General features: G+C 41.1%; 1 protein-coding gene across 1 annotated transcript in view; it reads left to right on the top strand.

Moving 5' to 3' along the window:
* The window catches only part of tln2a (talin 2a), an 86977-nt gene that overhangs the window by 6170 nt on the left and 56154 nt on the right, over positions 1-24653 (top strand). The window contains 1 exon segment of the mRNA XM_068730189.1: positions 15007-15054. The gene's annotated coding sequence lies outside the window, so the exon portion shown is untranslated.

Genomic DNA, 24653 nt, shown 5'->3' with positions numbered 1-24653 from the left:
TCATAAAGCACAGCGCATTGCCAACAGAGTGTAGACCGGCTGCTTTGTAAGAAACACCGTGCGGCCAAGCACTATTTTTCTATATGAGACCCTGTCATTTTCGCACTTTTTCTTCCCTAAAAATAAATTCTCCTTCTGCTTGGGTGCTTTTGATCTTGCCAAAGTAACCAGGAGATGCAGTAGTTGCCTAAATATTACAGAAGCGTGCCCATTGTATAGAGCTTGCTATTTTGCTTTCCCTCAGGCCAAGTCAGAGATTCTGCAGCTTGAATATGAACAATGCAACTCTCTCCAACACAACAAGTGCTCCTGATCAAAGTGCGTTCTCTTGGATTCACTCACTGGACTACTTGATGACAAATGCTACTTGTTGTGGTTATTTTTGGTATCTTATCCAAAGTTTTTTTCATGCGTCACTCCAAGTACTGCAGAGGAGTCAGAAAACATTAAACATGCAAGTTGCCTTTTTGTGCAGTCCAAAGTCATATCTATACTGTAGACAAAAATAAGGATTGGCATTTGAACAAGACAGGCTATCAATTGCCTCTGCAACCAAAATTAAAACCAGTGGATGAGCGCATGCAACTCTGATGATTCTGCCAATGAAATCTTTGGCCCCATCCTTGTATATTAAAGATGAGGGCAAGCGTGACTGCGTCTAACTTTTCTCTGCTTGCTTTGAAGATCACTCGGCAGTTGGGGGTGAAACTGTATCCGTTACGTCGATCACAAACGGAGTTCTCATTACTCGACAAGTTTGTGTTTTGTTGACAAAATTGCAACATTTGTATCACTCATCAAATTTATTTTTGTCCCTGTGACGCTGTGGTTTGGGAAAAATAATCCTGCAGTGGAATTCCCCAGGAAGTGACTGTGGAGCTTCGTCAAGCGGGGCTAATTGAACGTTCTGGGAGTGCTGGAAATGTATCCCACCCGCCTCCTCCTCAACCCTCCTGCAGCCTGGGGGCATCTATTCTTGGTTTTCTCATAAGGATAAATTCTTGCTACAAATGCATGGAGACCCTGCTGTATATGGCCACGCTGCTGGCTGAGGAGCGCAAATGGTCCCAGTGTTGCAGATACAGAATGGGAAAAAAAGTGTTCTGAATATGTGAGTGCGATGAACAGATTGTTGTAATTCAGGGGATTTGGCAGAATGTATGCTCTATGAAATTGTCCTTCAGTCAATTATCAAAAAAATAAATAAATTAATTAGTATTTTTGGCTCATCATTTATGTCACATGACATGTTAAACAACAAGGTGCCACGCCCCAAAATGATTTAGATAGTTTAGAGTTTCTATGTAATTTGACCATGGAGTTAGTAATGCAGTGTGTCATGATTCTCCAAATCCATGATTTGATTTGACTTTGTATTTTAGGGTCACAATTAGATTTTTGACTTAACATTTTTGTTAGACCTTGGAGTCTTGATATGTAAAGATGTCCATCGGTTGCTGCAGTCTTCAAATATTCTGTAGCCTACTAACTGTAGTTTATCTTTAGTTCGTTAACTCATGGAGAAGACAAAATAATTCAGTTATTTTAATTCTTTATGCTATTCTTTTTTGTTTACAGAGATTAACATCGAGTTCTCTCTTTTGTCATACCTTGTGTTAAGGTGCGAAGTGCATGTTGACCACCATCACACATAGTGACACTTGACCACAAGCAATTGAAAAAGGTTTAACACACACTTTGAACTGGCAGGATGAGCCTTGTTTATCATGTCTCCTGTTTGGAAATTAGTTTTAATTTTAGGCCCACTACAACAAAATGTGATTTGTCAGTTTCATTTTCTTGATGTGTGACACTTTGCTTTTTTTAAATATTTTTTTTTAGATAGTTTTGTGGTGGACGTGTCTCACATTGTAGCCCTTTCAAACCTATCCAACCTGGATGGCACCAGAAAGAGCTCTAAAAGTGGCTCTCAATGCGTGACCGTTACACAATCATACTTGCTCCTTGCCCTTGGCTGAAATCTCTCCGTCTGGAAGAGACTTGCTTGTACTTCCCACCTCCCCTGCAAGCCTCTGATGTTGCCTGCGGAGGTTGTAGAGTTTGAATAGAGCTATATAAGGGAAACCATTCTTTGTTTATTAGTTAAGGGAGAGTACACGGGATTGCTGCCAGGCCTCTCGCAGTCGAAAATGGGGACAGAAAGAAGAAGACGAAACACCACTCAAACACAGTGTACTCTGATATGTGGAGCTGTAAACATTGCTCCTTTTTTTAGGACAGCGTTATGAGTGTGACAGCTGGCTTACATTACATGTGGAAAGCTCGGTGTTAATCAAGGGGCTGAAAATAGACTTTTATCTGTGCGCCGTGCTATGGGCAGTGTGCGCTAATGCAGCTAGCCTCAAGGATACAGTGGTTACATTAGCTGCCTCCCACTGACTCTGGTGGACACAGTCAGTAGAGTTATGAGCGGTGGAGATTGTTGGAGAAAGGCAATCCACCTTCTGGTATTGACTTGTAGTAAAGCAATAGTAGTAGGTGTGTCTTGGTTTCAGTGTACTTTAGGTAATGAAACCTACAACAAAAGGCCTGCGAACATAACATTTTACGATTTATATTTTACGTTTTTCTTACGCCTTACTTCACATGAAAAAGAGCTGATAAGACATTGGAGCCTCTCGGTTAAGATGGTTGCTCGAGTGTACCCTTTGTGTGTTGCTTTACCAGCAGATGGCTGTTAAGTTGTTCGAGGGGCTACCTGTGTGTTGGGCTTTTATAACCCATTTGTAAACAGTATTAAATGTCAAGTGCTCCTGTGTCTCTAGAGACATGTCTCCAATGGATTTGATGTGAAGGTGGTGAGGAGATAATTTGTTTTATTAGCTTCTTTTACCATGGGGCTTAATTTATCCAAGGTCCCGCCACGTTTTAAAAAACTTAAATGATACCATCTGTCTATGGAAAACACGTTATATGAAGTCATTAACAAGGCTTAGGGTTATTACAGTTGTCGTTTGGGCGGTGGACGGTGATAGTGGAGGAGGTGCTAAGTCATAAGTTACAATGCTCAGATTCAGTTGCCGGCTTTGTATAATTAGCTTGGCTGCACAGTTTGCTACTACTTACACTGTTCATTTAATGCACTCTGCATGAACTGCATGCTGCTGAACGAGGCTTTACCTTCAACTTGTTGGTGTTTTTTCTTTGTTAAGGATTAATGAAAAGCATGGGATTTGATGCTTTATAAGTACTTTTCGCTTATTTTCCGAGACCTTTGCATAATCAGTTCTGTCTCAGTTTGAATTTCATTGAAATAATCCAATATCGATCTTTGTTGCTGTGCCAGTTTGAAATAAGATTGTTTATAGTAATCTTCTGAGTTTAAAGTTGGTGCGCACAGTGTTTCATATCATCGTGTCTATGGGGAGCTTGTTCTCCAGCTGGCTACGAGACAAATGCTGCATTGTCAGATTCCTCTCTTCAGAAAGATTCCGGCGTTTTTGTCTTTTGGACTCGGGATAGAATGCCAGCCTTGTGTTCAGCTGGGTTACTTATCTCCCCGCTGCAGTGCACACCCTCGGGGAAATTACTTGGGAGGGCATCCCCACCCACCCCTTCACCTCCTCGACAACATGATTGAATGATGTCTCTCCTTTTTGAGGACTCAGTTCCCCGTTTGTTACTTGTACTGTTAAAGTCAGGCATCCTTTCAACGTGCTACAAGATTATCTGTGTTTGTACGGCTGGTAGGCAAACACCAGGTGGAAAATTTATTGCTGGCTGCTCTTCAGGGAATGTTCATGCAGAGACTCTGTGCTGATTTTGAATTGGCAACATGCGTTGGTAGGATGGTGTATTCAAAATGCCATTTACACAAGTGGCAGATGGGAAAAGGGGTTTTTGTTTTTGATCTGTTTTCCCTGATGTGATGTGCAGCTTGTTCCCCGATTGGAGTTCTGTTAACTGTGCTGCCAAGCCTTTTACTTTCATGCAGCTGTGGGAGCAGACCTGAGCAACCTGGCATCCCCGTGTGCTTTGGACTGCCACGCATTCCACAACTTCCCATGACCCCCACAGAGCTGTTTTAAAGCAGGCTACGCTTTTGAAGAAGCAGACACACACTTGCTTTCCATTTATATGGCAGTGGATGCATAGGTGGCACTTGGCATGCTGTGCTTATGGGTGTAAAGAGGCAAGTTTACACATATCAGAGGTGAGAGTTGGATAAAAAGATCAATATCTTTCCATATTTCTTCATTCAATATAGATCACAGCACTACTCAAATGTGAAAGGGGTTGCTCAGCTGGACTCCGCGGCTGTTTTGGGTCTTTCAGCTCATTGTGAGATGTGTATACAAAGCTTAAACACAAAGCAGAGCTTTCTAAAAATGTTAATTGTCACTCTTTTTATGGCATTTTATCCCAGCATTCTGCAGCATAGTGCCGGCCTCCTCTTTCCCTCCTGTCCATGCCTTTGGTGCAATTGTGGTATTCCTGCTGAAAGATAAGCCGTCCTGGAATCGGCCCCAGTCTGCTGACCTAGCAAGAAACAGTAGCAGCCCCCCCCCCCCCCCCAAAAAAAAAACCTCAGCTCAATCCACCACATGTTCCATCTTTATCCCACTCACTTTTTCTGCCCCCCAAATCTACCTCTCTCTTAGTTTCTCTCACAACTATCTCTCTTTCACCACCCAGCGAGTTCTCCCCTCAACCCCTCGGCGAGCAAGCATGTCAACACCTCAGCTGCAACCCAGTCGCAGGAATGAAATGACACAGGTTGCCTTGCTTCTGGCTGTAAATCAGCACACACACATCTGGTAAATGGATGAAGGGTGGTGCATTGATGGACAGATTATACACACTACCTGCTTGACATTTTGAATTTTTCTCATTGCGTTCGTCTGGGTATCTCAAACATGTTCTTCTCGTGCATGATTTGTGATGACAGGAGATGGGTCACCTGACCTTCGTTTAGAATCTGTGTCACTTTTCTCCAGGGACACATGATTAGAAATAATTGGCTTGAGCTTGTTTGTGTGCAGTTCAAATGGCTTAGTATGATGAAATCAACAAAAATAGTATTTTCACTTTAATTCCCTCACACTGTGAGTACTGCAACTTACATTTCGTTTCTCTCAATCACACTTACGTAGGCTACATTAAATTATTGGACTAATCAGACCTTTTGCAGTTGTGAAAAGGTGTTTTGACTCAGATAATTTGCCATGTAATCGAGCCCATTAACCAGTTTTATGTCATTAAAATGTCCAGCCCAGACGTGATTTTAGCAGGGAGTTTCCATAAATACAAAGTGTGTTTGGGTACATGATTTATGTAAGAGGACCAGTCGGATATGAATCAGAATGATTGACATTCATGTTTTAGGGTAGGAGCTGAAAAGGAGGGGTCAAGCAGTTTCACAGTGGGGGAATTCTTCTGCAGACATAATGGTTTGACAGACGACAATATAGAACCTGTTGAACATCAATTTGACATTGTGCATTATGGCCGCACAAATTAGGGCATTTTGATTCTTGAATAGACCCTACAATGGTGCCTCCACTGTGTGCCCCATTGGCTCCTTCACTGAGGATCTGTGCTTTTTTACACTGTTTATTTAGATGCAAAGTCATTTACCATTAAAACATTAGCTCCAACCATGGCATATTTTAAGGTATCTCCAAGCTCTTAGTCTTTATAAGAACGGATCTAAAAAGAAGCTGTGTGTGCACATTCTCAAGGCATGTGTGCCTGCCATTGCCATTTGGCTCCCCAAACAATGCAGACTATTTAATGTGTATGAGGTGAATGGGGAGCGGCTCCTGCCTGCTCCTAACAATAGAATTGACAAGCAAGAGGCCAGGCTTTCACTTTACAGACAGCATGGAAAAAGCTAGCTTGGAGTTGCTATATTGTTCTCTTTACAATGGGCAGCCGCAGCCCTTTAAGGCAGGTTACCTCCCGTGTCATGTTTTTCTTCTTCTCTGGTGTCCCTGAGCCTCTGCCCAGTCGGCTTTTAATTGGTTCTCCTGCCTGCCGGTTGGCTTACCTACCCAGGGTTGTTATCACATCAACTTTCCCTGGAATGGCAGTTGGCTTTTCAAAAGGGTTAGGGAGGTGTCACACTTTAAAAAGGCACTCATTCATTAAAGGAACCTCAACTTCGAAAAGCTGCTAATGGAATAAGATAAGGAATGGCAGAGCAGTGCTTATCCTAATTAAAATGTATGTCAATCCATATATAGCTGTTGACTAAATTGGGTTTTGGAGGCCAAAGCGGCTGCAGCTACAGTAGCAGACAGTTAAACGTCTGCTTGCAGCTGTCCACCCAATGAGCGGATTAGAGGACTCCCGTATCTACGATATGAGATGCAAAAGGAGATTAGGTTGGTAGCTCACGAAGAGGCCCGGCTCGACCTAATCTCCAGGACCGCCGGAGTGAGACTGGGCTTTGATGATTTATTGTATCTTGTAAATGACTCGCCACTGTGACTGCCTATGCACTTTTTATGGCTCGTTTGTTAGGATGACTTCAAGAGTGAAGACATCAGCAGCCCATATGTGACGTCCAGCATAAGAGGAAACCCATTGCGTTGTAAAATGTGGCTAAAAATGTGCAGAACAGTTCCCTCTAATCAAGTCAGTTACAGATCTTCTCTAAAGTAACTTATGCAGCGTTGTCATTAGCCGGGAAGCCATTTTTGGTCCCGCAGCACTCTTTTTTTCGTTGTTGTTGGGCCTTTATCAGCAGTAATGGGGTATATAAAGACATCCGTGGCTTAACTGTGTTCCACTGTAACATTATTAGCACATACAGACCCAATTGAGAATGTACAACAGGAACATTGAAGCCAACTCCTAGTTGCACTGCGATTTGATTTCACATCCATATTGAGATCCCAGCTCCAGGTGGTGTTCGTGGTTCATGCAAAGTGACCAGGCGGTGTAACCAGAGCACAGTATTTATCATACTCTACCATGGAGCGTGAAAGTGGGATTTGATTCAAACTGCTCGGCAGCTGGTGTCTCCACGACCACTACAGCCCAACTGAAACATTGGATGGTGTCCTAACCTCAGTAGGCTTCCCTGGAAACCTTGTTCAGGGTTGCCAACCATTAATCAAAGTTATCGTTTCAATTTGACGGATTTGTAGATTTATTTTTGGGTCAGACAATAAAGAGGGAATTGGCTTGAACCCGTTTTGAGTGTGCAATAGAATGCGGTGGTGTTGGGTGTCGTTTAACCCGGTCCTTGCATGCGTTTCATCCTCGCCCATGATGACAGTTACATATTAGCCTCTTTTGCCCTGAGCTCTCTGTTTCTGTGAAGGGTGCTCTGTTCAGCTTTTAAAATGGTGGAAGAGCAAAGGAGAGTTCTGACATGACCCGCCTTTCAGGGTCAAACATTTTAAGGGGAATTCTCCAGGGCAGCATTTCTCCTGGGGACAAGTGCTGATTACTGAGTAACAAAAGGGTGATGTACAAAAGTAAAACATTTAGACTGGAATTGCTGGCCTTAATGGTGAGTAGAATTGCCTCACAACCTTGCTAATGTATCCTGATAATGGTGTTCATGCTAATGTTATACTCTTACAATAGTTAATGAATTGTTTTATGATCAGTAAATTTCATTTTCCTCCATAAATGCAGCCTTTTTGTTACAGTTTAATTGTCAGCTAGGAATATGCTTTTGCCATTCTCAGTTTTTTTTTATTGTGGCTGCTGGATGGTACGCGGGGCAGACTTGCCATCCTTTCATTTACTGCTACAGAGGAGAGGGACATTGTGAATGCAATTTCCTTGGACTATTACTGCAGAATGTAGGCTTCAGAAAGCTATCACTTTATTTTAAGGCTATAAGGAACAGCTCAGATAATCCCCTCATTTGCAATCTTGTGCCTCCTTTTGCACTGTCTTGCAGACCCAGTCTCTGCTTCCCATTCCACTGGATTTTAGCATTCAGGGTTTATGCCTTTGCTCGTCTTTCTTAACCTTGTGGTGTGAAAATAAGGAGAAAAAAAACATATTTCGTACCGAATTCCAGCGCTGATGTTCTGCTCTAATGTCACTTGACAGCAGACTCTTCCAGCAAACTCCAAAAAAACTTTATATGTTTGTCAGAGAGCCTATGGAATCCTTACAATTCCTTTTGTCTCATATTAGTTTACAGTGTTAAGCCAAAGGCCAATAGGACACACACAGTCCCATTGCACAGACATACTGGGGCCCTCTCACAAGCTAAAAAAACGAGTGTAACCCAAATGTAAACACATTGTTGCGTCTCTACTCCCACCCCCAACTTGGCTGGATGGGTTTGATTCCATTCATGGAACTGGGAGTCGGCTTGAAGAGGGACGAAGGTCTGTGTAATTGAATTTGTAGCCCCCCCTCCTTCTCTGGGAGGGCAGGACTAATCATTGGGAATCTCTGCCCTCCCAAGAGAGGGTCGAATAGTTGCCTTGTATAGAAGAGAGACCAGGGGGGGGGTGTGTGTGTGTGTGTGTGTGTGTGTGTGTGTGTGTGTGTGTATATAAATGTGGCTGTGGGGTGTTTCATTCCCATAGATGTCTATACCTAGACCAGATTAAATGGTGCGTCTGGACACAGGGTTCCTGACCCCTTAACCTCTACTGGGGAGGTTATGCAACAGCTGTGTGTGTGTGTGTGTGTGTGTGTGTGTGTGTGTGTGTGTGTGTGTGTGTGTGTGTGTGTGTGTGTGTGTGTGTGTGTGTGTGTGTGTGTGTGTGTGTGTGTGTGTGTGTGTGTGTGGGCACTTGTGTCAATGCGTGTCTGCTTGCATGTGATGCAAAGCAACAGCTGTTCTCCAGATGTCCTCAACTCCCCCCCAAAAATGGAAAAAATAACTCCATGAAAGAGAATCCAAACCCCAAAGAGGTATAGATGAGGCTAGGGGAATATTTACTGTAGTTATTCACTCATTTGTAAGTCATGCTAGGTTTTCATTCATAGAGGACCCATGCATGGTACGTGTAGGCTTACAGGTAAATTATTATTGTGAGTGCACATGCAATGATTAATTGATCAGATAAATAATCAGCAACTATTTTTCCTAAAGTCCCTATTATAATCATATTAATCATTCACGTAATTTTTCAAGCGGAGATGTTTTCTTTTGTTGCAGCTTCTCAAATGTGAGGATTTGCTGCTTTTCCTTTTTGTCTTATGTGCAAATAAACCAAATATATTTGTGTTGGACAAATAAGATATTTGATAACATCAATTTGGGCTTCAGGAGGTTGTGGTGGGCATTTTCCTTTTTAAAAAGACCAAATGATTAATAGATTAACAAAAAAAACAACTGCAGATTATTCGGTAATGAAAATTAGGGATGTCCTCGACCAAAGAAATTCATGCATAAATTCCTTTTTTTTCTTTTGCCTCATCCACGCATTGTTTTTCACCCTTTATTTAATTACACAGTGGCAATAGTTGTCTTGAACTTTTCCATCATCAGATGTTTTCCTGCAAGTCTATAAAGTTTTACAATTGTCCGATCACTTTGTTCAGCAGCTCCTGCTCTGCTTCATAACATCACTGTCTGCGTGATACCATCTCGGTAAACCTCTTGGGGACGCACAATTAGGCAGACAACTGAATTGTGGCCATTTAGTAACCACAGACAGTTACATACAGTTTACGTAAAAATAGTTCAAATTAAAGGTGTTGGAGACACGATCTGACACGATGAGTGTCCAGGACATTGCTTCTGGAAAGACAAGTTGCTTTTGAGCCGTGCAAATCTTTGTTTTCAGCAGCTACATGGTTGATGCCTTTTTCCACAGCAGCCATTAGGTATTGATCAAATGCTATATTTTTTTTTGTAACAGGAAAACATACATTTCCTTTTTTTAAAGGTCAGTGAAAGACTAGTTTTGGATTTCCTTTTGGGTAGAAAGCCCTCGTTCTGGATGATGGTAGGATTGTATCTTTGCAGGACTCCCCACAGTCTGCATTGCTGTTGAAAGTATATTGCTTACTCATATGCACACAAACACAGCAAGAGCAGATGGTTTGTGTTTATAAAGATGGAGTTTATAAAGCTTGTTATTGGGAGCGGAGCACTGCTGGATTCTGCTGAAACTGGTGTCATTAACTTTCTCTCTCTGACCTTAGTGCAGTTCTAGCTGATATTTGCACCGAATGGTTATCTGCTTCACACAGGTGGCAGAAAATAGGAATGTTTGCTCACTTATAATTTTGAATTTGCATTTTACCCTGGTGTTTTGCACATTAATTAGTAGTGTTGCATGGGTGCCTTTTCTATCTCTACTTTTCTGGAAGTCAAATTTTTCAAGAGGCTAATAAGCCCAATATGAAAAGTGCAATTCTAGACAGGTGGCTCCCAGTGAGAGGGCGGTGGGTAATGAGTCCTCTACCACACAAGGAAGTAACCCCCCACCCTGTATTTATTAAACCCAGATCCCATGGATCCATTTAGCTAATTGCATATCTGGGTCTGCTACTTATCCGAGAGATTGTCGGAAGACGCCAGACAATTAGTATGTGGGCTTTGGTCAGCTTGCACTGCAAGGGTGAGCTGTGATATCTTCCATGATTAAGGACTTTTAATCCCTTGCAAAAAACTATTGGAAAGCAGCAGCAGCAGCATCATCCTCACTGTGTTTTCCTCTTTTATCATTGCTCCTCAAATTTCACCCCGCATCTCTGTAAAAGCTGAATTTTTCCGTCCCTCCTGTGGTTTAGACCAGTTGTTTATGGCACAGAAAGACTCACTCTGTCTTTGCATTTTAGGAGTTCTTAGGCTTCAGTGTTGTATTTCATTGATGCAGTGAAGTGAAGCTGATCGAGGTACGATGTGTAGATGATTGTAATGTCCTTGATGCTAATGTTTATAATTATAAGCTGCCATGTACTTTAAAGCAGAATGTAATTTCAAGGTATTTAACCTGAGCGACTCTGGAGATAGAGCGGGTTGTACTTTAGTCACAAGGTTGGCGGTTCCATCCTCGGCTCCTCTTATCTGTATGTCGAAGTGTCCTCGAGCAAAACAGGCCAGCGCCTTGCATGGCAGCTCTGCCCCCATAGCTGTATGGAATAGGCGAATAGGCGAAAGTTGTAAAGCTCTTTGTCCGGTAAGATAGAGAGGCGCTAAATAAATGTTGTCTGTTGACCGTGAGATACAGGATTGCCTCTCGTGTAGTGCATCAGTTTGAATTTTATATTTGTTGTCATAATAAACAAGGTGGTCCTGGAGAGACTTACTGTAGAGGGAACTACCACAAAAGCGGTTTTGGAGGACTTTGCAAGGTGTTTTTGCAAGGTTTTGTCAATGTGATGGCATCACAACCGTGCAAGATGCAGTCACGAAACATTGCGGGTGTGTAGTTGAGTTCAAAATGAAGGCAGAGTTTGAAAATGGGCGTGGTCTGAGCAAGGGCACCGGAAGTAGGGGAGTAAGAAGTGGGGAAGGGCCGATTTGACGCTGCGATCGGTGGGATACCATCGCAAGATTAAAAAAAAATAAAAAATTATGATGGAGCTTTTTGGCTGCACACACACACACACACACACACACACACACACACACACACACACACACACACACACACACACACACCTTCGCTCAATAACACAAGTTGCCGCTTTGACCTGTGTGAAATCCAGCTGTGTTGATGGTGTGAGATGTTGAGAAGTCGTAGTGGGCAGCTTTATTAAAGCCCCATTTTTGGGGCTGGAGCGAGGTGTTTCTCAGGCAGGCACCATATTGTTTGACCTGTCCTCCTCTGCAGTGTGTGTGATTAATGAAACTGCAGGAGGGACAGAACAATGAAGTCTCCAGTGGCATATTGTGCTTCTTAAGACTGCCAGTGGCGATGTGGCCCTGTGCCCCACCTCTGGAAACCCCAGGGGACCAGAGGTGTTCTACTCTTCTCATTCAATTTTTCACCAGGCTTACTTCCTGCCATTTTTTTTTTTTTTTTTTTTTTTTTTTTTGGTGTTGACAGATTTGTCAAGAGTTAATCTAACAATATATACTGAAAGTTAATTTAAGCAGTAAGTAACTACTGGTATCTGAGATGTCTCAGACCCATAGTTGGTGTTTCTTAAATTTTTCCTCAAAGCAATCTCCCTCAGGCTCAGAGAAGACAATTAGGAATGCAAATTTATCATAAGTTGTGTGAGATAAGGTTTCTTTCTCCTCGAGCGTGTTTTGTTTAATTTGGGTGCTCACATTTATTTTCCTTGAGGCAAAAGGTTTCGAATATCTCCTTTTGTCACACTATTTTTAGCTCCTTGCAGCAGAGATTCCTTTCCTATTCATTGTTTGATCTATGAGAAAGTTTGAATTTGTTTAGAAAATGAGAGCCTGTTACTTGGCACCTTTTTAAAAACCACTTATCATTATGGAGTATAAACATTGTAGAGTTTAAGTAATATTTGACATTCAAAAGTAACACTTGATCACAGCTCCTGTTACGTTGCCAGTTTGAGCAAATGGATTACTTGACATCTCAGTTTGTTGTTTGTTGTTCAAATTTAAAGAGGAACTGCACCATTTCATCATTACACATCAAAATCGGTTTCTTGTGTATACTGCATATGTGAAAAGAAGTCCTGCCTTAAGTGATGTCACTCAAGGCAACATTGGTTGGATCTGAAGTCTGAAAAATGTCTCGAGTCCGATAATGCTTTCCGACACGTTGCTCTTGGATTCATTGATGAATTAAGATGTGGCTGCTCTGTTTTCCTATGAAAAATGCTTAATAGTAAACAAATGTGACGCTTTACCTGTGTCTCGATTTGCATGGCTGACAAGTCAATGCTTACAGCACGGTCAGGTTGAGTGTGTTTGTGTGACTGCATTGCGTGCAAAACATCTCGAGGGAGAGAGGACCTGCACGACAGCGAGAGCCTGCAGTGTGCTGCTTTACCCTCCAATGATCCACCTTGAGAGTGTCTCACATCAGTCTCCAGTCAGTGGAGCGGCTGCAACCACGGCATTATACTGTCCAGCCTGGACAGGTGTAATGATAACCCACACTAAATACTGTGAAGTATTCTAGTCGTCCTGCTATGGATTATTCTAGTCCAGAACGTTTAGAAACCGCAGCAAAATAGCACATATAGGGAGCTGACTGCATTGAATGGGGCATTGTCACTGTTCTGTTACAGACTTGCTGTTTTTATTGCATATTAGATGGAGTGGACTAGTAGCATTACTTACTAGAAGTAGAAGATGATGAGCTAGATTTGAACTGAATGATTTAAAACAAAATCACGATTTGAAAGATTGCAAGTGTCATGCTTTTAAATAGCTATAACACACATTAAGCATGTACACAACAAATAACATGTGACAGGATTATTTGGTGACCATTTTGCCGACTTTAGATCCTTTTCATGGCATCCATTTTGGCTTGTTAAATTAGGAAAAGCACAGGTGGATTTAATAACGTTAGCGATGGCTACATTCCATTCAGGCGAGTTTGTTCAGGCGCTCTGGTAATTTATGTGCCCTCTCTGATATAACATGGTTAATGTTATCATGTACACCTGTGCATTGACACGTCGAAATGTCTGCCATGAAAAGAATTCATAATGACAATGCTATCTCCTGTAGCCAAAGATGGTTTTGTAAAGAAAGAATATGCGACTCTGTGTTATTTTCATGTTTTAAAGAGATGAGAGTGGACTGCGTCTTCACCACAGAGTTGAGGGTCTTTCTCTAAACAAGTAAGCTGATAACAGACGTGTAGCTAGCTTGCAGCTCGTTAGTATAACGAGCCACAGCTGTCAGTTAATGGACAGGAGTCAAAATCCCAAAGCTAAACGTTCAAAGCACTTTGTGTCACTGTTAAAATTGTTAAATGCTATCAGAACTAGTGTTAAATATATGTACGTTTTTAAAAGTTTTAAACTATTTTACTATTGTCCATAATGATGACTAATGTCATCGTTACTGCAACGTATTTATTGACATTGACAGTTTCCAAAACATTACTTGAGTTATTTGCATTTTCAAGACTGCTTCCAATTTGTCTGATGATATGAAGCATTGAACCCTTTCAATGTGCGATGCAAACATTTTCAAGCACAAACGGGCCAATCTTGGACCTCGTATCACTCCCTGATGAATGCCGTCATTGGATAACATTTAATCAAATTGCTGACTGCTGTTTATTTGTTCATGCTGCTCTGTAGTTGTTACACCAGTGTGTGTGGCCTGGGCAGGTTTAAGTCTTTTCAAGCACAGTGGGGTCTTTTTGAAAGCTGCCTCACCTGGAGTGCAAGAGACATTTTTTCATCGTAGGAAAAGCATGGTGTGTATTTGAGTGAGCTGAATGAAGTCAATATGATCGACCAAAAAATAAAAAAATAATGCCCCGAGTGGCCTTGATAACAATGCTGCACAAATCTCTTTATAGAAAATCTCTGATTTAAATATTTGCTTTGGCATCCACCAAGTAGGACATCTGATTTAAGTTCACCAATAACAAGTTAGAAATGTTCAGTGTAGACTATGTTGAATTATTTATCTAACAACGCAATCATGTGACATTTTACCATTTTAATCATTTGTATTCCTACTAAACTGTATGTTAAAGAAGCTGTGGCTAATTTGATTTATTCATTTATGTGACAATAAAGATATAGTGTAAGATTTTCAGTTTATTTGAAAAGCAACTGAACTGTGATATCCTTTTTTATTTTTACATTTTTTTTTTTAAATTTGCAGTCATCCTCTTAACCTGCTGTAATAGTCTCCTTATTCTTGGCAGCGAGATTCTAATTAATTTACATATCTTAATTTTGTTTTGCCAAAAGTTATCTGATATTTTTTACCAATATCTAAACATAAAGTGCAGAGCATTTTCTGCTATTAGAGATCTGTGTGACAGGAACACTTCTATGTGGGATCCATTTCTTACATTTGTATTTAGAGGAAGGATTGTAATTCTCGTTCTATATAAACCTATATATATATATATATATATATATATATATATATATATATATATTCTGTACATTTGTCTCACACAAGTCCACCGTTTGTCTTTTCAGCTGTGAAGATCAGCAGACATCCAAGGCTGCATTTTCCTCAGCAATAAGGTAAGAAGCCGATAAAAGGGGCTGCTGCAACATTGTGTGTGTGTGTGTGTGTGTGTGTGTGTGTGTGTGTGTGTGTGTGTGTGTGTGTGTGTGTGTGTGTGTGTGTGTGTGTGTGTGTGTGTGTGTGTGTGTGTGTGTGTGTGTGTGTGTGTGTGTTTTCTCAGCACTACAGATGGTGTGCAGCACCACTTACGCATGAAAGGGAAGTAGCTCAAAATATGTAATTTGTCTATTCACGGAATTGAATTAAACTGTGAAAGCACACATTTGATTAATTGTAATAGAAACATTGCTCTTTGAATGTTATGATGTGTTCACCGAGACTTGGAGCCAATTAAATCTTCCCATCTGCCTCCACCTGTTCTTGTAGTGATGCTATCTTACTGTGGCCCACCTCATAGAGATTCTTATACACACATCTCGGTAGTTGGGTTACATGAAGTCTGGCCTGTAACATACTGGAGATGTTTATCAATGTTGGTGTACAGTTCCATGTGTCATGGCAAGACTTCAGGATAAGGAGTGTCCAGCTGATACTGTTAAAGAGAAAAAGCCTGCAATCTTTCTTCATGATGTTTTTTGCCCTGTAGGCTCTTTGCTGCTGCAGTTAAGAGCAGCAGAGAAAAATCAGCTACAGTTTCTCTGTATTTTCCTGCACTTATAGTTTTATATTTTGTCCTTTCGTTTCCCTTTTTTTGTTTCTCTGATTCGCTCTCTTTGCTTACACAATCACACAAATGCAGTGAAAGCAGGGTGTTGCATTATGCTGTATGTACTTGTACCACAGTTGAAACTAAACCATCTACTTCCTCTCCTTTTGTGTTTACCCAGCAATGCTGTGATGAGTTTATGTAACCCAGACAGACTGGGTTATAGGGCAGGGCAATATATCAATATTATAGCGTTATCCTAATATTAGACTGGATATTGACTTAGATTTTGGATTTTGTAGTATGGCATAAGCATTGTCTTGGTTTTAAAGGCTCCATTCCAGCAAAGTTATGTCATTTTCTGGACTTACAGACTGTTCCAAAGCAGCTTGCCAGGTGCACTGGATTGATTAACATGTGATCTCTTCTGTGGACACAAAACTTGCTAATTACTTTTAGATAATTAATGGAAGTCAAAGGAATGTTGCAAAATGCCATGACAGTATACTATAATGTACATTGTCAAGCTGACTCAATGAGCTGCTTCCAGAGGGCAATTAGAGTAACTGGCAGCATCTGGTGCCCAGCCTCTCTCTGTAACCATGCTCCGCTCCCCAAATGAGGTTTACAGTTTCTGTGCATTTTAGTTTTCCAAAGAATAATGAGCTGAAATGTTGATTTGTCTCTTGCCATGCCTCAATAAACTGCCAGATCTCAACTTAATCAAATGTGTGTTGAGTCCAAAGCTGAAATACAATACAGACTACAGGTTAGATATTGTTTCTTTGGCGGTAGTAGAATTGCGATCCTCTGGTTTATCCTTCGATGTGTGAGAAGAGCTCCTTTTTCCCTTTTAACTTTGACAGCATTTAACATTGCTGCAGGGGTTCTGGAAGGCCTAGGGCAGAAAACAAATCTGTGACTTTATCTTTCCTGGATTAAGTCATCTGCCACCTTTCCATTTGCTTTTCTTCATCAATAATCCATAGTGTGCTTTGGGAGCACATAGTGGACTGTCTGCTTTACTTTTTAGTTAAGATTTTTGCATCATTAGATGTGCAAGCGAGCAGTTGACCTGGCAGTAGACCAGCTTTCTATAATTTACCCGTTTTGGAAGGAATTAGATTACAGTCACACATGCTGTAGTGCCTCATTTTATTTTTTGACATTTGTAAATGACTAAGAGCTCTGCTATTGATTGGGCAGCTGCAAACCTAATTGTGTTACTAATACACTAATGTATTTCTTTTTGTAATTGTTGCAGGCATAATTATTGGTTTATTTCCTTAGCCAAGTGGAGTAAAACTTTTAATTGGAACTGGCACATGTTTGTTTCTCTAGTTATGGCAAGTATAATTACTATGTAAGTCGGTTTATTACACTTTAAACAACCCAACTTTTCCACATGGTACTGCTGTAATTGGATGTTTTTCTCTGGGCGGTGATGTACTGTGAGCGGCTTTCTTGCCAACTCGATCAATTAATTGTATAGACCTTTTTAAGTGCAACTAACCTGCGAGGCCATGTTCTCTCTAACGAGAGAAATGTCAGTGCTGGAGATGGCTAAAGAGGTCCATTCCCAGCCTGACCGATCTCATGTTTAGACGTTCCTCACAGAGCGTATTCCTCTGGACCCCGGCCAGCGGGCCCCAGCCAGGATCCACTCTGCAGTTATTCACTGCAAACACCGAGGAGGCTGCTAGAGGATAACGATCAGTGTAACAGATCATTGCACATTTTAATCATGAATATTTTGCACTATGTATTCTTAACTGTTGTCACAGGCAACATTTAACACTGTATATAAAACCAGATCTTTAACTATGCTTAGCGGCAGGGTGTTGAACTGTGACTTCAACCTCTCTACTCTTAAGGAGTCATCCGAGTATGATAGTTTACACCGACTTTATTCACTATGGTGGCTGTAAAGGCCGCGTTTACATCTTGCTATGACCAGATGTTGTGGAGTTATTGAGTCAACACAGCAGCATCATTTGTCATCACTTTTACTTGCAGTTAATAAAGGTCCATTTATCAGAACCGATGACGACTGGGTCTGTTAGTCAGCTGTCCGTGCTGACTGTTTATGGTCTTAGAGGATGTTGTTAGTCTGTCAAGTGTTCCCTAAACAAGCTCTGCTGTACTCGGTAAAGATGGTGTCAGTGAGCAGAACGGACAGGTTTGTAGCAAAGCCTACTTGCTTTAACACCATTATACATTTCCTTTCAAGCTCGTAGGAAGTGAGTGATTCACAGACTTTTGGGTCATGTATCAGTTTAAGTATAGAATATTTGTTTCAGTTTTACCTGGCAAAAGAAGTATTTAGTGCAGATTCTCTGAATGTGAAATATCAGTGATTGCATGAGAAGTGAGCCTCAGTGCTGCGATGTGACTAATCACTGTCAGTTTCATGAGAACTGGTCTGGGTGGCTCTTACCAAGCCTGGAACATGACTAGCTCTTCACCACATCTTATACTCTGACTCTTCCATCACTGCATTCCTTCCACTGACAGACATTTTACTGGTAATCATGCCTCCTGGTCGGAGTGACCGAGGCCATCGCCACAGCAGCTGGCTGGCACCGTCGCAGCGAATCACGTTTTTTCAGGCAGGGTGGCCGTCCCATTGAGAGGGTTGTGTAATCCCAGTTGCATCGCTGCCAAATAGATCAGGCCTTAATGTCCAGAAACCCATTGGCCTCCCTGGTATTCAAATATAGGCGGCTACCATGGGGCTCCCCTTTAGATTTCTTCTCCCTTAGAATGAGTTTGAGTGCTTGTGTGTGATTGAAACAGTCTGGCCCTAATGTCTTTTGCAACGAGGCCTCTAAAATTCGGTGATTGTTCAGTAAATGTGACCAGGCGTATTAGTCGCTACCACTGCGGTTATAGAGTGGAGCATTGATTCAGTCACTCTTATTTCAGGGGCTACAAATCCAAACGAAAGAAAGTAATTAATCTGTGATTTCGTGGAACTCATAATTTACCATTATGGTCTGAATACAACCTCAGCTTCTTCTCTTTTTACCTTACAAAAACGAACTTCTCAGGCAAACACTGAATAATTTGACCTTTTTATCTTTGGCATAAAAATGGATAATTTTTAAATATGCTGAATATATAAGCATAACAGCGAGCAAAAACATTAATTCACACATGTATCTAGAAACAAACATCAGTCACACTCTTATCATTTCTATGCCTTATAACAGATTATTAGTCCGGCCGCAACCAGCCTCTGTATCCATGGCAACCAGTTTTTGAACACATCCTCAAGTGGCAAGAGAGTAGTCTGAGCAATGTTAAAGGCTGGATCTATACTCTAAATGGAAAACAATACTGAAATGTGGGAGTGAGTTGTAACACAAAGATTAACTCTTGAGTGGTGGCTCATATGTGCGCCGTCTCGTACAGCCCCCCTTGTTTAAAAATTTAAGTTGATATTTTGTATGTGCCAAAATATGGGGGGTGTGTGACTGTGGTATGGCTTCAGATTTCAAATTGATTGCTTCCTCTGGTGAAGAAGAGGCTGAATTGATCTCAGGTCCGTCCCTCTCATGGTTTAATTTCACTCAAACAAAGAGATATTATGGAGGATATGCTCAGCTCAAAATAACTTCTTTCTCAAGCAACTTTTCCAGCTTTTTTATGACCTCATAAAAACAACAGCCTAGTAATAACAATAAATGACCACGTTACATGCAACTCTTTATGCCATTAGCAACCATTTTGAGGAATTGGCAACCAACTCTAGACAGTTTCAACCACTTTTTTTATCCCATAAAAAATAAGGACAGAAAAATTGAGGGTGGACATGTTAACTTTCAAATTCTGTAAAGTATCAGATAAAACACAAACTACATAGAATTTAGTTTGCTTACTTTTAATAAAGTTCTTATTCTTAAATGTCACATTTTCATTCTTAAGCTGACGTATAACTGCATGGTATCTTCATTTTTCGAAAAAAAAGGTGACTTATAATGGCAACCATAGTTTCAGTTTCGGCAACCAAAAGCTGATGCCTAGTTGCCGCTGTTAAAACTTTTTACTAATCCCTGACTGCATTATGTTGAATGAGGCTTTAGCTCTGTGTTGGATTTGTGGGAGTGTTGGGCAACTGTTTGCCTCTCCTCTCCTCTGCATGAAACGCGACACCTGCGTTGGTGCTGCTGCTGACAGAGAGGCATCACCTGCCTGCCTGAAACATTAGCCAAGCTGTCTCTCTCTCTCTCACACACACACAAACACACACACACACACACACACACACACACACACACACACACACACACACACACACACACACACACACACACACACACAGGCGCAGACAGACAGACATGTAGTGTCTGTCACTCAGGAGGTATGCAGTCAGTCACCTGACACCACCACTAACCAAGTGGATAATTATGCTAACAGGCTTATTTCTCACATGTAGCTTCCTTTTCATGTAGCGAGGTGTAGTAGAGGTCTATGTATCTTTGTGTGTGCATTGGCGTGCACGTGTGTCAGAACTGCCTGATGCCATATAGTGAAGCAATTAAACTGGAGTTGTTGGCTGTAAATATTTTTTTATTCCCTCTGGCATGTAAGTGAAACCTATTACTTCAATTTTTCTCAACATTTCTGATGCTGTAGAAAAAATATATAATAGGAACTAGTTTTTATTGTCTTCAGGGACCAGCTTTTTTAAATTTGTTATTCTACTACCTCACTCCGGCCTCATGTCAATTAAGGAAATGGATAAAAATTGATTTATGGACAAATTTCTGCCACCCTCCCTCCCTCTCGCTTGCTCGCTCCCAACAAGCAATTCTCAAAACCATCTTGTTGACTGAAACGGTGCAGTTTCTCTTTAATGATCAGCAGATTTTACAGAGTAACAGGGTAAATCAAAATATCATAAATATTAGAGTTTAAAACCTCTTGCATGCATGTACTTCTAAATGAACTCCTGTAGACTGAATGTAGAAAGTCTTTGAGGTCTGACAAAGAGTATATTACGTAGACTATCAGCCAGAGCGATATTTACCCAGTGTACTCTTTTCACCTCCTGGCCAGCGCCGCCCCGCTCAGCCTGCTGGATGGTGATGACCTCATTCTGAACTGTGCCGGCTCACTTGTGTGTGTGACTAAGACTGTATGCTTTAGATCAGTTCCAATTCTGCTTGATGAGTATAGTCAGAGAGAGTCTCTAATGTGTTGTTCACACTGTGTACGCTGCGTTTGCATGGAAATGAAGACAGTGGTGATAAAAATCTGGTTTATTTGCAGTTTAGAGGTTATGATAAAGAAAAGGTTGACCTGCTCTGGAAAAATGTTTGAAACCGATTCATCATGGAATAAAAGTCAAGACTTCAACCCTGTCTGTATATAGGTGGGTGTGTGTGAATCTTAGACGACACCGATAAAAGATATTTAAACACTTGAAAGGCCAACAGAGATGAGTAGAAGTGGAAAGCAAATGTTCGGCTGTGAATGGGGCACTAATAAGAGCGATACTCTGTATTTAAAGTGTTTGGAGTGTATTGACTTTTTAAAAATTGTATACATGAACTTCAACACAAGGACACACGTGTAAGGAATTAATTAAACTGTGTATAAGCTGCAAACGTTAGCATGTTCATTTTACTATTGTACCTGCAGCAGTAAGTAAACTGGCTTTACACGGAGGCTATCACTAGCTAACTTTCGCCACATTATTCCTCACCCTAAAAGCCATTTTTTGGGGGATAAAAGTAAAATACTTTTGGAAAATACAAACATTAATAAAATAAATATTTTATTTATGATACTATACTATAACTGCAATACATTGTTGCTCCTTAATGTCCATGTTGTTTTACAGGTGGTGACGGTGCTTGGAACATTCAGCTTTAGCCTCAGTATTTTATGTCTTGTGTGTCATCAAATGCTTATTAAATACCATTTTACAGGGCTCTCCTTTTTAACACTGATCATCTGAAACTGTTTTAAGTATTGCTTGAGTATCGGTTTACGCTAGCCATCGAAACCTGAGAAAATCTGGTAGCAAAGGTTGTCATTTCCGGCGTCAAAATCTGCAGGCGTCTGATGGAATGAGATGCCTGCTTTTGTTTACGTGTGTGTGTGTGTGTGTGTGTGTGTGTGTGTGTGTGTGTGTGTGTGTGTGTGTGTGTGTGTGTGTGTGTGTGTGTGTGTGTGTGTGTGTGTGTGTGTGTGTGTGTGTGCAAGAAGCATCGGTAATTAGGACAACTGCTTTGTTCAGAAAGTGAAACAAGACCGGTTGAGAAAGTTTTCTAGTGGTGCGTAGCACGAATTCCAGTCTGAAAGTTAAATCAGTGTGAAAGCATCTAACAGATGTATTTACCTCACACTGATTGTGATGATTCTGTATATATTAATTGGATTTTGATTGGAATTAATTGGAAACCGGGTCTTTTTACTCAGATACCTCAACTACTGTATACTCGCTCAATATAGCAACAATGAAGCCTGACAAAGTGGTGCATTACAGTCTAATTATTATTCAGTAGCAGTGCATATAAAATAGATGGATCATAATGTGCAACATGCTCCAGGGGCAAATTAGCACTTGTTAGCCAGAAATCATTTTAATTTAGCTTGTGTTTTTAGTAAATGTTTCATCCTGGTGTCAGCTCTATCATGTGTTATAGCTTTTGAAGTAAGGTTTCTGTACTGTCAGAAGTATTTCTGAAAAGAACACAATTGACCTTCCAGCAGCCATCGTCCTCGCTGCATCTCCCGAGGCCATGTGTGGTGTCAGAGTGAAAGCCGCTGTCATGTCATGAGGTTGTATTGTATTGTGCTGTGCTGTGTATTCTATTGCAGGGCCAAGTGGCATTGCTTTAGGTCAGGAACAATATGCTTTTTATCCATAAATTAGAAAATACATCTCTGGAGGCAACAAGTTGCTAAATTAAAGTCCAACTGTATTCACTTGTATTCATCCCTTTTGTGTCGTCAGAAATAATGTTTATAGGTAATAGTTTGTTACTATTAAAAGATAGGAAAAAGGTCATTAGTGTATATAATTTAAATGTCTCTATTTTGGTGTTCTCACAGGGGAACACAGAAAAGGTGATTTACAGAGCAGATAATATACGTATGTTGCAGCAGACAGAATCAGAAAAGCTAATCAGTGTTAAACCAAAGAAAGCAGATAGACTAATTATGGTGCCTGTGTTAGCCCAGTTTGGCCCTGGTGTCGAAACTAGGCAACCAACATGCTCTGGACGAATATTTGATATGTTCCCTGGTCCAGAACTCCTCTAGGATTGGCCTGTTTCACTTGTGGTCTGTTCTATTATTGGATTAGAGGCCATGTTACTGTAATAGGGCCTGGGCATTCCCAGCAGGCGCTGCTCTGCCTCATTGATCTATTGAACAATAGCTACATGTTCCACTGCTCTGCCTCATTTTCCTTTTTATCTCACGAGCCGTTGTCTGACTCTTAGGCTGGCTGTTTTCGCCAAATGAATTCCAATTCTGTGATTGCACAGGGGCAAAATGTAACGGTGTGTCTCAATCTTTGTTGTTCTCCGTGTGCGGCCTCTGTCCTCCTCTGCTGTGATGTCTGTATTTACTGCATCTACGTCAAAGCCCAGGCCCAGCCCCAAAACTACAATGCTAAACAGAAACTATAGGAGCAGCTCACATTGTTTGAAATCTGTCAACACTTCAGCTTCAGTAGAATAGGGTTACAGACTCAAACTGAAACAAAGGAACAGTCTTTTTAGGTCCTTTAGATTATTGATGGACTACAGAGAGCTCTGTTAACCTTCTCAAGTAAGGCCCAGTCAAACTTTCATTTCAAATGGTGAAATTTCTCAATCCATTCCAATGAATTTTGCTATCTGCTTGTCTGACCTTTTCCAAAATTACACATCCAGGGTACTCCACTTCTGCCCCAGGCCGCTCTGTTGTATCACTCTTCCGCCACAATGTCTTTGGCAGGTAGATGTACATCTCCAGTGTGGGCCTTTTGTTGTGGGATCAATATGATACAAGGCTAAAAAGCACCTTCAGGGCTTGGCGGCTTGAATGCAGCTGACTCTTTTCATGATCGCCATTAGGGCTGCAAGGATTCGTGTATTCATGCCAAACCGTCACGGTACAGGGTCACGGCCTGGTGCATGCTGCTGCACACAGAATAATACACGGTATGCAGATTGAAGTTTTACAAGAGCAAGTACCGTCCGGAAACTTTTAGCTGTACGCTGTTGGCAACATACGCTGAGTTAAGCATGACTACAGCCATGCTAGCAGCTCTGTGAGGCTGTACTTAGGCACAGTAGTGCCTTGATGTCATAATGTCCCTATGCATCCATAGTTCATTATTTTCAGTTTAGCATGTTAGCATGCTGAGTTAATTATCGCATAACACAAAGTATATCGGAGGCTGACGGGAACGTCAATACGTTTTGCAGGTATTTAGTCATAAATCAAAGTATTGAAAATTAGAAATTAGAACTTTTGACTGGATGATGCCGCTTGATGAAAAGTCTGTGGATCAATGTTATTACAATTCATTCTGTGGTGACTATCATGGTGTTTGCTCAGTTGTCATCATGTGACTTAAATGATTTAATTGGCCCTGAATGAGCTCCGGCTGTCAGTGGTGTAAGCCACATGAAGAATGTTGCTTACAGCAGAGTGGTGCTGTTGCATATTCTTTGTTATGTGAGCCTGCAGTAGATCAAAGGCGTGTAGGTGTAACTGGTGCGGTTTTCATAGAGAGATGCTTTGTGCTTATGTATTACAGTGTGGGAGTGCACAGCGTATTAATGATTATAGATTTGTGTGTGTGTTTTTTGTTTTTCCATGCATTGGTGGTTCAGTGTGCAAGGTCAGCGGGTCTTCTTTCTTTTCTCAAAGGGTTTACTTTTGTTCAAGTTTTCAATTTTGGACATCAAAGTTGCATTGATTTCTTATATGACTGATGACTGC

This window comes from Cebidichthys violaceus, unplaced genomic scaffold, assembly GCF_023349555.1.
Source record: "Cebidichthys violaceus isolate CVI_PGR_0920_01 unplaced genomic scaffold, fCebVio1.0.p SCAF_5, whole genome shotgun sequence".
Classification (NCBI taxonomy): Eukaryota; Metazoa; Chordata; class Actinopteri; order Perciformes; family Stichaeidae; genus Cebidichthys; species Cebidichthys violaceus.
Note: the sequence above shows the minus strand (reverse complement) of the source record. Positions and strands in the feature narration are given on the sequence as shown.